The 12892-nt window shown below is 33.9% G+C and overlaps 1 long non-coding RNA gene across 1 annotated transcript; it reads right to left on the minus strand.

Annotated features, from left to right (window-relative positions):
- Positions 1 to 5098: 5098 nt before the first annotated feature.
- On the minus strand, positions 5099 to 11945 carry LOC132184879 (uncharacterized). Its single transcript, XR_009440591.2, has 3 exons — positions 11844 to 11945; positions 10190 to 10331; positions 5099 to 5865 (listed from the first exon to the last, which is right to left on the minus strand). It is a non-coding gene; the product is annotated as an uncharacterized LOC132184879 (long non-coding RNA).
- Between the last annotated feature and the right edge of the window lie 947 nt (positions 11946 to 12892).

The following is a 12892-nucleotide window of genomic DNA, read 5'->3' on the forward strand; positions in this document are numbered from 1 at the left end:
CAGCGTGGCTTAGAATGGTGAAAGCCACACGTTTTTTTTTCTTTTCTTTTTTGGGGCTAGGATGATCAATCCACAAAACAGTTTTTTAAGAGGTAATTTAATCAATTGGAGATCATGCCTCATAAAGTGGAAGTCAGTAATTCAAATTTTCACTCCCATCTTTTGTGCGGACATGTCGATGCATCCTTATTTATGAGTAATTTTAAAAACTCATTTTATTTATTTATTTGTATACAATTGGACTAATGTGAGCCCTTAATTCTAATTTTAATTTTTTAATAAAGATTAATTCAGTGGTTTATACACACTCATAAATTGAAGGACAAAGCATCTCTCTCATGATTGAGGGTATAAAAAGTGTTTTTTAATTATAGTACAAATTATTTTGATATAATATAAAGGTAAGATTTTTTTTTATTTAAAAAAAAAATAATTTGAAAAGTTTTTGTATTTTAAATCATTTGTTAATTTATGATTTTTTGAGAAAAATGTATGTTTTTAAAACTGTTACCAAACCATACTTATCTTTGTTTTGCTGTGTTTGCCCAAAAAGAAGTGATTTCATAATTGGAAATATTCCCATTTCAAGTCTTCCTCCTTTTATTTTCGGCCTTTGTAGTGATCTAAAGCCCTAATGAATATTTGCTCTTTACACTTATTTATCATATCAGTTGACGTAACGTGTTTCAAGTGATTTTTTTTTTTTTTTTGTTAGTAGATGACATCATGGGTGTGATAAATTGATGGACCAGGATCCCCTCCCATTATTTGGAAAATTGCATATTCTCCAATTTTCAATCCTTGGCCGTCTATTTTTATCCAACAGCCCATACAACGCCACGTGTCCCACTTAAATTAAATAATAAAATATTAATTAATTTTTAAAAAGAAAATTAAAATTAAAATCAAATAAAAAAAAATTGCCACCCCAGTTTTTTTTATTTGATTTTAATTTTTTATTATTTTTATTTTCTTTTTAAAAATTAATTATTATTTTATTATTTTATGTAAGTGGGACACGTGGCATCGTATGAGTTGTTGGATAAAAATGGACGGCTAAGATTGAAAATTTGAGAATCTCCAATTCTCCCAATAATGAGAGGGGGTCTTGATCCTAAATTGATATGGAGAATGTTAAAGTATTTATTAAATGATTAAAATTTACATCTTTCTATCATTTTAAACTTTTAAGATAAATTGTGATTTAACGAAGATAAACATTAACAAAGAGCCCTTATTCTTTTTGCTCTTACCCAAAAAGAATAAGGGCTCAATAATTTTGGTTTTGGGAACGTTTATTTTTTATCCTTCCATATATCCATAGTGTGGTGGGTAATTTTGCCTTCTATACACCAACCACTCAAAAGCAAATTTAGTGGAGAAAATGTCCACTAATTGGTAACAGCCAACAAGAGTTGATATTGTGCTAGGTTAAATATTGTATGGTTAGTTTTTTCAATTCTCTTACCAATAGGTAGGGGAAGATGAGTCGCAACACCAACCAACATTTGGAAGACGAATGTATTATTAGATTGACTATAATTTCTTAACCGAATTGCAAGTAATTTTTTTCCTTTTCTTTTTCTTTTTTCTAATTAAAAAGGATAGGAGGAGATGACCAACTAGGCAACTATGGCTGCTCTATCTAGGTGTAATCATAATAGCATCTACCCATTGTGAATTGCTCAGGAGGGGCATAAACGACGAGAATCACAAGCACTTCCTCAAAACTAATTGAAGCATAACATAACCCCTCTCTACTAGGATATCAGTGGAACCCAAGGCAGTTCATACTAATCAAGCTTGTATGGGTGATTCTCCATTGCATAGAGTCAAACTCATGCTCTAGTATATGCCAAATTTCATGAGAATTTTCTTAAAAATACTGAACCACCGTCACTAGTTTAGAGTCTTCTTGCTCGAGACAAGTAAATCCCGCCCCTACCTTCCCTGTGAAGTTGTCCATATTGCATATCCTTGCTTCTAACCATTAAGTTTTGAATATGAAGTGTAGGAGGGTACGTACAAAAACTTCCCTCTTTCAAAAGTAAGCTTAGATGGGACCAAAAATGAAAGGGAGCCCTATCCTGAATTAGTCAAATTGTAGCTTCTTGAAGGTGTTGCCAAATGCGAAGGCTTCTCAATTCCACTCCTACCAATCAATCATGTCGAGTTTTTTTGTCCATGAATTAAAGTATGTCCTTATGATTAATACTTAAGCCTTCCCCTCCTCCCCAAATTATTCAAATTATCATTTGTGATACTTGGGCCTTCAAATTATCATTTTGTTTTAATTTGTGCAATCCATTAGATTTTTAACATTAAAGTAAACAAAAAGTTGTCCAAGTAACTCCCTGGAGATTAAACAAATAATATAAATTGTAGTCATTATTATTATTATTATTATTATTATTATTCAAATGAGGAAATGAATTACAAGTGATGATATTTCCCATTTTTTATTCCAATGGAAGTGGGAATGGGAGATAAATTGAAGTCTTAAAAAGCAATGAGAACACCCACGATCCACTCGAAGCAGTATTGCCATTTCATTCCATGCACATGTTGCACACTCAAAAGTATCTTCTGGCCACTTTCTTTGCTTTGCTCAAAAGAAAGAAAAAAAAAAAAAAAAAAAAATTCGAAGAAAAAGACTTAAAAAAAAAAAAAGGAATACTTACCCCTCAAAAAAAAAAAACACTGAAAGATTGCAAAATTCACCTATTAACAAATAAGTCCTTAAAATTTAAAAGTGTTAAATCAATCAATATGGTATACTTACATAACAAATAACTTTCTCCGTACATATTCTAGCCATTTTTTTAAAAATCATTATATATATATATATACACACGCATCGGGGTGGTTAGCCATTCTCAAATTAGCTTAAGAGGTAGCTGAACCACCCTAGAAATTCAATTCCATCTCCTGGTCATAAAAACCAGTGTCATCTCTCCCCCTTCCTTCTAGAAAGCAAAACAAAAACATGTGGGGAAGGGTTTTATTATTTGGTCCACTACCTTTATCGCACAATGTTTGTGAAAAATGAAAAGTAGTCTTTCTAGTGCAGGTTGTGTCACAATCCATTATTGACTAATCTTCCCCAATCAAATTTGCAATCAAACTACTTTGAACAGCAATCAGAAAGAACAAAAAAAAAAAAAAAAAGTACTTTGAACACCTTATCCCTAAATCTTTCCAACACTCAACTTTCCTTTGCTCTCTCACCTTTCCCCTTTTTTCAACCAAAAGGGAGCTTTAGTGTTTCCACCTGATCTACAATGATCAGTAAAAGAAATGGCATTAAATAGTGAAGGCGATTCAATTACTTTTGGGTCTTCTTCTTTTCCTTGCCTTTAAAGAGAGAAAAAGGGGTGATGTTCAACAAAAGTTGTATATTCAGATCCCTTATTAGTGCTTATAGTTGAGCATTATTACATCATTGTTTGAGGGTGCTTCACAAATGTCACCAAAATGACAACGGCAAGTGATACAGTTAATTGTAGTGTGCGTCACATAGGGCTAGCAATTTTAACACGACCTACGAACCCGACACGAACACGACACCAAGTTTATAGATATTGGGTTTGGGCTTATCGGGTTGGGGTCTTAATCGGGTCTACCTGATTAAGACCCGGTTAAATTTGTGTCTGGCAGGTCGACCTGGTAGGTTAGCCGGGTGGCCCGCCAGACCCGTTTAAATTTTTTTTTAAAAAAAAAAAAAACCTAAAATGTAAAGACTAAAGTGCCCTAAGACTAAGTTAACCCTAACCTTCACCTCTTCAGTGTTTTCACTCACTGAATCACTATTGCAACAGCCCCCCCCAGCTGCACAGCCCGTGCCTCTCTCTCCCTCTTGGCTCTCTCTCTCTCTCTCTGCACTTTCTGTCTCTGCTATTTGCTCTTTTCTTTATTTGCTCATTTGTACTATTGGCACGCCTCTCTCTATTTGCTCTTTTCTTTTTCTTTTTTGCTATATATATATATATATACACACACACACACTGAAAATGGAATTTGTAAGAATTTTTATTGCGTAGATGCATAACATTTGTTGGAAATTTTGTGTTCTACTTTTCATCAAGGGTTTTTTTAATGGGTCGGGTCGTGTCTTGTCATGTCTACCCGATATGACCTGATTATTTTAAACGGGTTAAGCAGGTCGTGTCGGGTTATCCGGATATTTTTCGTGTTATAATCGTGTTAGACCTGCAAGTCGTGTTCATGTATAAGATAATCGTGTCGCTGGTCTTAACGGGTCGTAATTGTATCTACCCGTTTATCTGTTTTGCCAGCCCTAGTGTCACATAACTTGAGGTGTGTATTCTCACTAATTTAGTGTTCAAATTGCTAACAATAAGAAAATAATAGAAGAAGAGAGATTATGATGATCTGAGGTTGAGTGCTAGCGGGACGTGCCTTAGAGGAGGAAGAGAGAAAGGGAGTGAGAGGCTCTCAATTGATCTATGTGTTGGTAATAATATCTTGAATTTTCTTTGCTTTCGAATTTAATGTTTAAGTTACTCTGGTCAACAGAGAGCTAAAGTTGCTGAGTTGACCTAATTTGGACGGACAGTAAAGTTGCTAAGTTAAAAATGTTTGGAAACAATTCTTCTTTATTTTATGATTTATGTTTGGAAAAGATCTATTCTTGTCTTAAAATGTGTATATAATACACATTTTAACTTATATAACTACTTATGATTGTGAATAGCAGTATAACTTCCAAAGTTCTATAAAAAAGATGACCATTGTTCTATCAGTTAGAATTGATGAAGGCACAATTTCTGATCCCTTACCAGCTTCACGACCATATAATAGATTTTCTTAAGCTCATCAAGGATGCAGTCATAGCAAAAGGTTCGTCAAGGAAGATCATAATAGAAATTAGGCCTGTGATATGAGAATTCCAACTTGATAATGATGACTTTTAATGTTTGTATTGTGTTCATTACAAAATTTGTTAGTGATGACCTATATCTTTCAGAAGATTTTTTTTTTTTTTTTTTTAATTATTATTATTATTTCTCAGTTGAAGTTGCAACATGATTGTAGATTATGATAGAGTATTGCATGACTTTAGAATAAGAGCTCTTGCCACATTCTTTTGAAATCTTACCATATCGTACAAGTTAAAAGTCCCAATGTTTTCTGCTGTTTGGCCTATAATACAACTTGGATTGTGCAGGTTGATCCTGGCACTGGCACTGGCACTGGCAGCCGCTTGATGGCTAAGCTTGGGCAAAAACTTGAAATATCCTATAGCATTTTACCAAAGCTTGCTACCAACTCTAGATAAAGAATCTGAATTTGATTGTTTTGTTTTGATCAATAATCAACAATAAAAGAAATGTGTTATGACCTTATACATAAAGTAGCTAAAATCTAGGCTGAAACAATTTGATTAGTGGGAAACGCCCTGCCCATCTAAGTCCATTCAAAGATCAGAATTGGAATAAAACTCAAATGTCTCCCTGTGCTATCTTTTGAATGGAATACCTGACTAGGGAGCAAATTTTTGTATATAACGAATTGGTTGAAAAATTCAGAAGCACAAATGAACAAGGGAATTGCTAATAAAATAGGACAATAATGCTCAATGGGTCCATATATATTATATAATTACATTTACATTTATATATGAGGGAAAACTGGTACGAAACATATCTAACAACCGGTTGTCATAAATTACCAACGAAAAAAGAAAAAATGAAAAATAAATTTAAAAAATTACCTTGTAGTTTAGACAATAGTTGTACCGCTTTCTACTAAAATTGGCAGTTGTCCAGGAGTTCCTTAAGTGGGCAAGAACTCCACAGTGACATAATGGACGCATCGCTATTTGCAGATATTATTTTGTCATGCCTACGCAAAAGAGAATTACTGAAGTTAATTATCATTCCTCAGCCCTAATAGCCAACCAAACAACTCATCACAACAACTCAAAAGTGCCTTCATTCAAGGATTTAATTCACATAATTTGAAAGTTTTTTTTTTTTTTTTTTCTCTCAAATATATTTTTCACTCTCAACATATGAAGGAACTCCACAGTGACTTACTTTATACAAATATATGTATGTATAATCAAATACAGAACACTATTGGGAATCTTGGTGTTTTGTTGCGCTGTTTAGGACAGCAAGCTTGCCTTATATCCTCTTATTCACAGTTCTATCAGTTTGCTTAAATTTATGCTGGAAATAAATGCTAAATGCCAGAGATGTTGTTTTGCTGAGATCAACTAGTTTTATGTTAAAAGCATCACTAGACAGCCCTTTGGACAGCATAAGATGTTCAAGCTACAATTTTGTGGGTCTGAAGAAACTTACATGCTAAGCGCAAGCCTACTTATCATGATGATTGTAATCCTGGATAGCTTTATTCTCAAAGAATTTGCATAAATGGAATTAATTTTTTTTTTTTATATATAAGTAAAATCATAATGGAATTGATGACAAGCTTATTCAAATCTCTTCCTAGAAGGCCAAGGAGCATTTGAATAAGTTCAAGATCAACATGTCTATCAGAAACCGAGGCAAAACCAAAAGTTGATAAGGATGCCAAATCACACTTTCAATATATACTTTTCTCGGTCACCAAACAGAGCTTACATATGCTACCACATTGATCTATCCCACAACTGCATAAAAAGTTGAACAGTAAATAGTATAAACTATTTTCAATATCCATATTACTTATCAAAGAAAAGTTAAAACTATTTTGAAGTTTCTTATAGCCTATACCTAACACGAGAATTCAAACACTGAAGTCGTAGGAAAGGAAAAGCTTCCACCATTTACTCATACAACTAAATGAATGCTGTGAAATAAAACTTCTTACAACTCTCAAAGCATCCACATCCCCTTACATTTTTCTCTAACTTCCTCTAAAAGGATTTTGAAATCTCTACACACATACAGATTAGGACATAGTAATATGTTGTGACATTACACAGCACAACTTTATATTTTTTTCCATTTAGATGTGGAACAATATACATAAGATTATTGCTAACATGTGTCATGACATCTGGTCTCTGACAAAAAATATGCATAATCAAACTATAAAGAAATCAAAACTCTAAGAATCACACCATTAAATTTTCTTAAGTTGCCGAAAGCCTATATTGTCACAAGAAAAAAAAAACCCAGATCTAATGAAACAACAAGAGACAAAACAGAACAATATGCAGGAGAAAAAACAAAAATTACTCGCATTTTAGAGAGTGTCCCCTTCCCTAGCATTTCTCGTGTGAAAAAAGGGGTTGAACTCAAACCTGACTCAGATTGGAAGACCCATCAGCGGCGCTGCTGCTTCGTGGTGGGCGGTGGGTGGGAGAGAGGGGGGGAGGGAATTTGGGAGAGAGACAGGAGGGAAAAAAAATTATACCCGTAGTGGGCTGATCTGCTACCCACGGTTTTGACAAAAATAGGATGTTTTGCTTCTCCGCACGGCCAGAGGGTGCTTTGTTTTGTTTTGATTCGGTTTAGACGTGGCCCAACTCTTCAATTATCCACAAACAATTTGTTTTTCTCTAAGCCCATTTACACAAGCCCACAGACCTGTACACCTACTCCATATTATAAACTACAGATAGTTTAGACATCATACCTAAGCTATAGGTCGTTTAGTGTCCCAAAAAAAACCTCGTTTTCATCATGACTGAAACCACACCTTCTATCATTCCACACCTCTTTCCCGGGATCTCAATCGTCATCTATACCTCTACCATTTCGATCATCTTGGTGTAGTATTGGTATCTCGGTCTTTGATCGAAGAAAATTATCAAACATGGAGTAGGGCAATTATTATGGCTCTTAGCGCCAAGAGCAAGCTTAGAACCATTGATGGGACCATCTCTCCATTAGCAACCTCCTTCAAAGATTTTTCACAATAGAGCCATTGCAATACTATGGTAAAATCTTGGTTATTAAATTTTATTTCTAATGACATTTGCACTAGTGTTATTTATTGAGCCATTGCAACACTATGGTAAAACTAAAATTATTTAAAAAAAAAAAAAAAAGGGTTAAATACTTCAGACCCCGTAGGGTTTCACAACTTTATTTTTTCCCCCATGGGGTTTCATTTTTATCACAGGAAGTCCTTGTGGTTTTGATAATATACCAAGTTAATCTTTCGTCAGTTGACTTAACGGAATTCCATGTAGACCAATCAAATGTTGACACGTGACACCTACTTAAATTTTTTTTTAAAAAAAAAAAAATTTAAAAAGTATTTTTGAAAAAAAAAAAAAAACAAAAAAAATTGGGGGTGGCTCTTGGCTCCAAGGGGGTGGCCGAAACCACCCCCCAGTGGGTACTGGGGGTACTGGGGGTGGTTTCGGCCACCCCCTTGGAGCCTAGAGGGTGGCCGAAACCACCCCCAACCGGCCCTTGGGGGTGGCTTCGCTGAATTGGGGTGGCCGGCCACCCCATATTTTTTAATAATTATTTTTATTATTTATTATTTAATTTTATATTTATTTTTTTAAAAAATAATAATATTTTATTATTTTATATTAAGTGGGACACATGGCGAAATGGTGACTGTTAGATGAAAATGAATGGTCAGGATTTCAAAAAAAAATTGATGGGCAATTTTCCCACTATTACCGGGGATCTCAATCCCATTGTTTGAAGGTGCTTCACAAATGTCACCAAAATGACAACGACAATTGATACAATTAATTGTAGCGTGCGTCACATAACTTGAGGTGTGTATTCTCACTAATTTAGTGTTCAAATTGCTAACAATAAGAAAATAAGAGAGGAAGAGAGATTATGATGATATGAGGTTGAGAGCTAGCAGGACGTGCCTTAGCAGAGGAAGAGAGAAAGGGAGTGAGAGGCTCTCAATTGATCTATGTGTTGGTGATAATATCTTGAATTTTCTTTGCTTTCAAATTTAATGTTTAAGTTACTCTAGTCAACAGAGAGCTAAAGTTGCTGAGTTGACCTAATTTGGACGAACAGTAAAGTTGCTAGGTTAAAAATGTTTGGAAACAATTCTTTTTTATTTTATGATTTATGTTTGGAAAAGATCTATTCTAGTCTTAAAATGTGTATATAATACACATTTTAACTTATATGACTACTTATGATTGTGAATGGCAGTATAACTTCCAAAGTTCTATAAAAAAGATGACCATTGTTCTATCAGTTAGAGTTGATGAAGGCACAATTCCTGATCCCTTACCAGCTTCATGACCATATAATAGATTTTCTTAAGCTCATCAAGGATGCAGTCATAGCAAAAGGTTCGTCAAGGAAGATTGTAATAGAAATTAGGCCTGTGATATGAGAATTCAAACTTGATAATGATGACTTTTAATGTTTGTATTGTGTTCACTACAAAATTTGTTAGTGATGACCTATATCTTTCACAAGATTTTTTTTTTTATTTTTTTTTTAATTATTATTATTATTTCTCAGTTGAAGTTACAACATGATTGTAGATTATGATAGAGTATTGCATGACTTTAGAATAAGAGCTCTTGCCACATTCTTTTGAAATCTTACCATATCGTACAAGTTAAAAGTCCCAATGTTTTCTGCTGTTTGGCCTATAATACAACTTGGATTGTGCAGGTTGATCCTGGCACTGGCACTGGCACTGGCAGCCGCTTGACAGCTAAGCTTGGGCAAAAACTTGAAATATCCTATAGCATTTTACCAAAGCTCGCTACCAACTCTAGATAAAGAATCTGAATTTGATTGTTTTGTTTTGATCAATAATCAACAATAAAAGCAATGTGTTATGACCTTATACATAAAGTAGCTAAAATCTAGGCTGAATCAATTTGATTAGTGGGAAACGCCCTGCCCATCTAAGTCCATTCAAAGATCAGAATTGGAATAAAACTCAAATGTCTCCCTGTGCTATCTTTTGAATGGAATACCTGACTAGGAGCAAATTTTTGTATATAACGAATTGATTGAAAAATTCAGAAGCACAAATGAACAAGGGAATTGCTAATAAAACAGGACAATAATGCTCAATGGGTCCATATGTATTATATAATTACATCTTTTTTTTTATAAGTAATAAGAAGTTTTTTTGATAAGTATAATATAATTACATTTACATTTATATATGAGGGAAAACTGGTAGGAAACATATCTAACAACCGGTTGTCATAAATTACCAACGAAAAAAGAAAAAATGAAAAATAAATTTCAAAGATTACCTTGTAGTTTACACAATAGTCGTACCGCTTTCTACTAAAATTGGTAGTTGTCCAGGAGTTCCTTAAATAGGCAAGAACTCCACAGTGACATAATGGACGTCCACTAGACGCATCGCTATTTGCAGATATTATTTTGTCATGCCTACGCAAAAGAGAATTACTGAAGTTAATTATCATTCCTCAACCCTAATATCCACCCAAACAACTCATCACAACAACTCAAAAGTGCCAGTCCATTCAAGGATTTAATTCACATAATTTGAAAGTTTTTTTTTTCCCTCTCAAATATATTTTTCACTCTCAACATATAAAGGAACTCCACAGTGACTTACTTTATACAAATATATGTATGTATAAACAAATACAGAACACTATTGGGAATCTTGGTGTTTTCTTGCGCTGTTTAGGACAGCAAGCTTGCCTTAAATCCTCTTATTCACAGTTCTATCAGTTTGCTTAAATGTATGCTGGAAATAAATGCTAAATGCCAGAGATGTTGTTTTGCTGAGATCAACTAGTTTTATGTTAAAAGCGTCACTAGACAGCCCTTTGGACAGCATAAGATGTTCAAGCTACAATTTTGTGGGTCTGAAGAAACTTACACGCTAAGCACAAGCCTACTTATCATGATGATTGTACTCCTGGATAGCTTTATTCTCAAAGAATTTGCATAAATGGAATTAATTTTTTTTTTTTTTATATAAGTAAAATCATAATGGAATTAATGACAAGCTTATTCAAATCTCTTCCTAGAAGGCCAAGGAGCATTTGAATAAGTTCAAGATCAACATGTCTTTCAGAAACTGAGGCAAAACCAAAAGTTGATAAGGACGCCAAATCACACTTTCAATATATACTTTTCTCGGTCACCAAACAGAGCTTACATATGCTACCACATTGATCTATCCCACAACTGCATAAAAAGTTGAACATTAAATGGTATAAACTATTTTCAATATTCATATTACTTATCAAAGAAAAGTTAAAACTATTTTGAAGTTTCTTATAGCCTATACCTAACACGAGAATTCAAACACTGAAGTCGTAGGAAAGGAAAAGCTTCCACCATTTACTCATACAACTAAATGAATGCTGTGAAATAAAACTTCTTACAACTCTCAAAGCATCCACATCCTCTTACATTTTTCTCTAACTTCCTCTAAAAGGATTTTGAAATCTCTACACACATACAAATTAGGACATAGTAATATGTTGTGACATAACACTGCACAACTTTATATTTTTTTTCCATTTAAATGTGGAACAATATACATAAGATTACTGCTAACATGTGTCATGACATCTGGTCTCTGACAAAAAATATGCATAATCAAACTATAAAGAAATCAAAACTCTAAGAATCACACCATTAAATTTTCTTAAGTTGCCGAAAGCCTATATTGTCACAAGAAAAGAAAACAGAAATTAAAAAAAAAAAAAAAAAAAAAAAAAACTCAGATCTAATGAAACAACAAGAGACAAAACAGAACAATATGCAGGAGAAAAAGCAAAAATTACTCGCATTTTATCAGCTTCCCAGTTAGTCAGAGACACGGTAAGCACAGACCTTAGAGAGTGGAACCAAGAGTTTGAAAATCTTTTGGCTTCCCTTTCCCTAGCATTTCTCGTGTAAAAAAAGGAGTTGAACTCAAACCTGACTCAGATTGGAAGACCCATCGGCGGCGCTGCTGCTTCGTGGTGGGCGGCGGGTGGGAGAGAGTGGGGGAGGGAATTTGGGAGAGAGACTGGAGGAAAAAAAAAAATTATACCCGTAGTGGGCTGGTCTGCTACCCAAGGTTTTGACAAAAATAGGATGTTTTGCTTCTCCGCACGGCCAGCGGGTGCTTTGTTTTGTTTTGTTTTGGTTTAGACGTGGCCCAACTCTTCAATTATCCACCAACAGTTTGTTTTTGTCTAAGCCCATTTACACAAGCCCACAGACCAGTACACCTCCTCCATATTATAAACTACAGATAGTTTAGACATCATACCTAAGCTATAGGTCGTTTAGTGTCCCAAAAAAAACCTAGTTTTCATCATGACTGAAACCACACCTTCTATCAATCCACACCTCTTTCCCGGGATCTCAATCATCATCTGTGCCTTTACCATTTCCATCATCTTGGTTCGGTCTCTTATTGAATAAAATTATTAAACATGGAGTTGGGCAATTATTATGGCTCTTAGCGCCAAGAGCAAGCTTAGAATCATTGATGGAACCATCTCTTCATTAGCGACCTCCTCTAAAGATTTTTCACAATAGAGCCATTACAATATTATGGTAAAATCTTAGTTATTAAATTCTATTTCTAATGGCATTTGCACTAGTGTTATTTATGAGCTATTGCAACACTATGGTAAAACTAAAATTGTTTTTTTTTTTTTTTTTTTTTTATAAAAAAAATGTGGAAAATTTCAATTTTATTTTTATTTTTTGAATTTATTAGAGTTTTTTGTCTTATTGAAAAAAAAAAAAAAATCAGGGTTATTTTTGTCTTTTTGCTGACCTTAGGATTTATTGTCAATTTTTTTGATAATTTAAGAGACATTGTCCGAATTAAGAGTTCGGAGATACACTATGACATTGTCAATTGAATAGTAGTTTGAGAAAGAGAAATTTGCTTTTGTTGTTTAGAGCTTCGTGCTCTTAGTGTTTAGAACTTTGGTTCTAGATGTTTTTGTATTCTTTCAGGTTATTTGAAT

This window comes from Corylus avellana, chromosome 7, assembly GCF_965113065.1.
Source record: "Corylus avellana chromosome 7, dhCorAvel1.hap1.2, whole genome shotgun sequence".
Taxonomy (NCBI): Eukaryota; Viridiplantae; Streptophyta; class Magnoliopsida; order Fagales; family Betulaceae; genus Corylus; species Corylus avellana.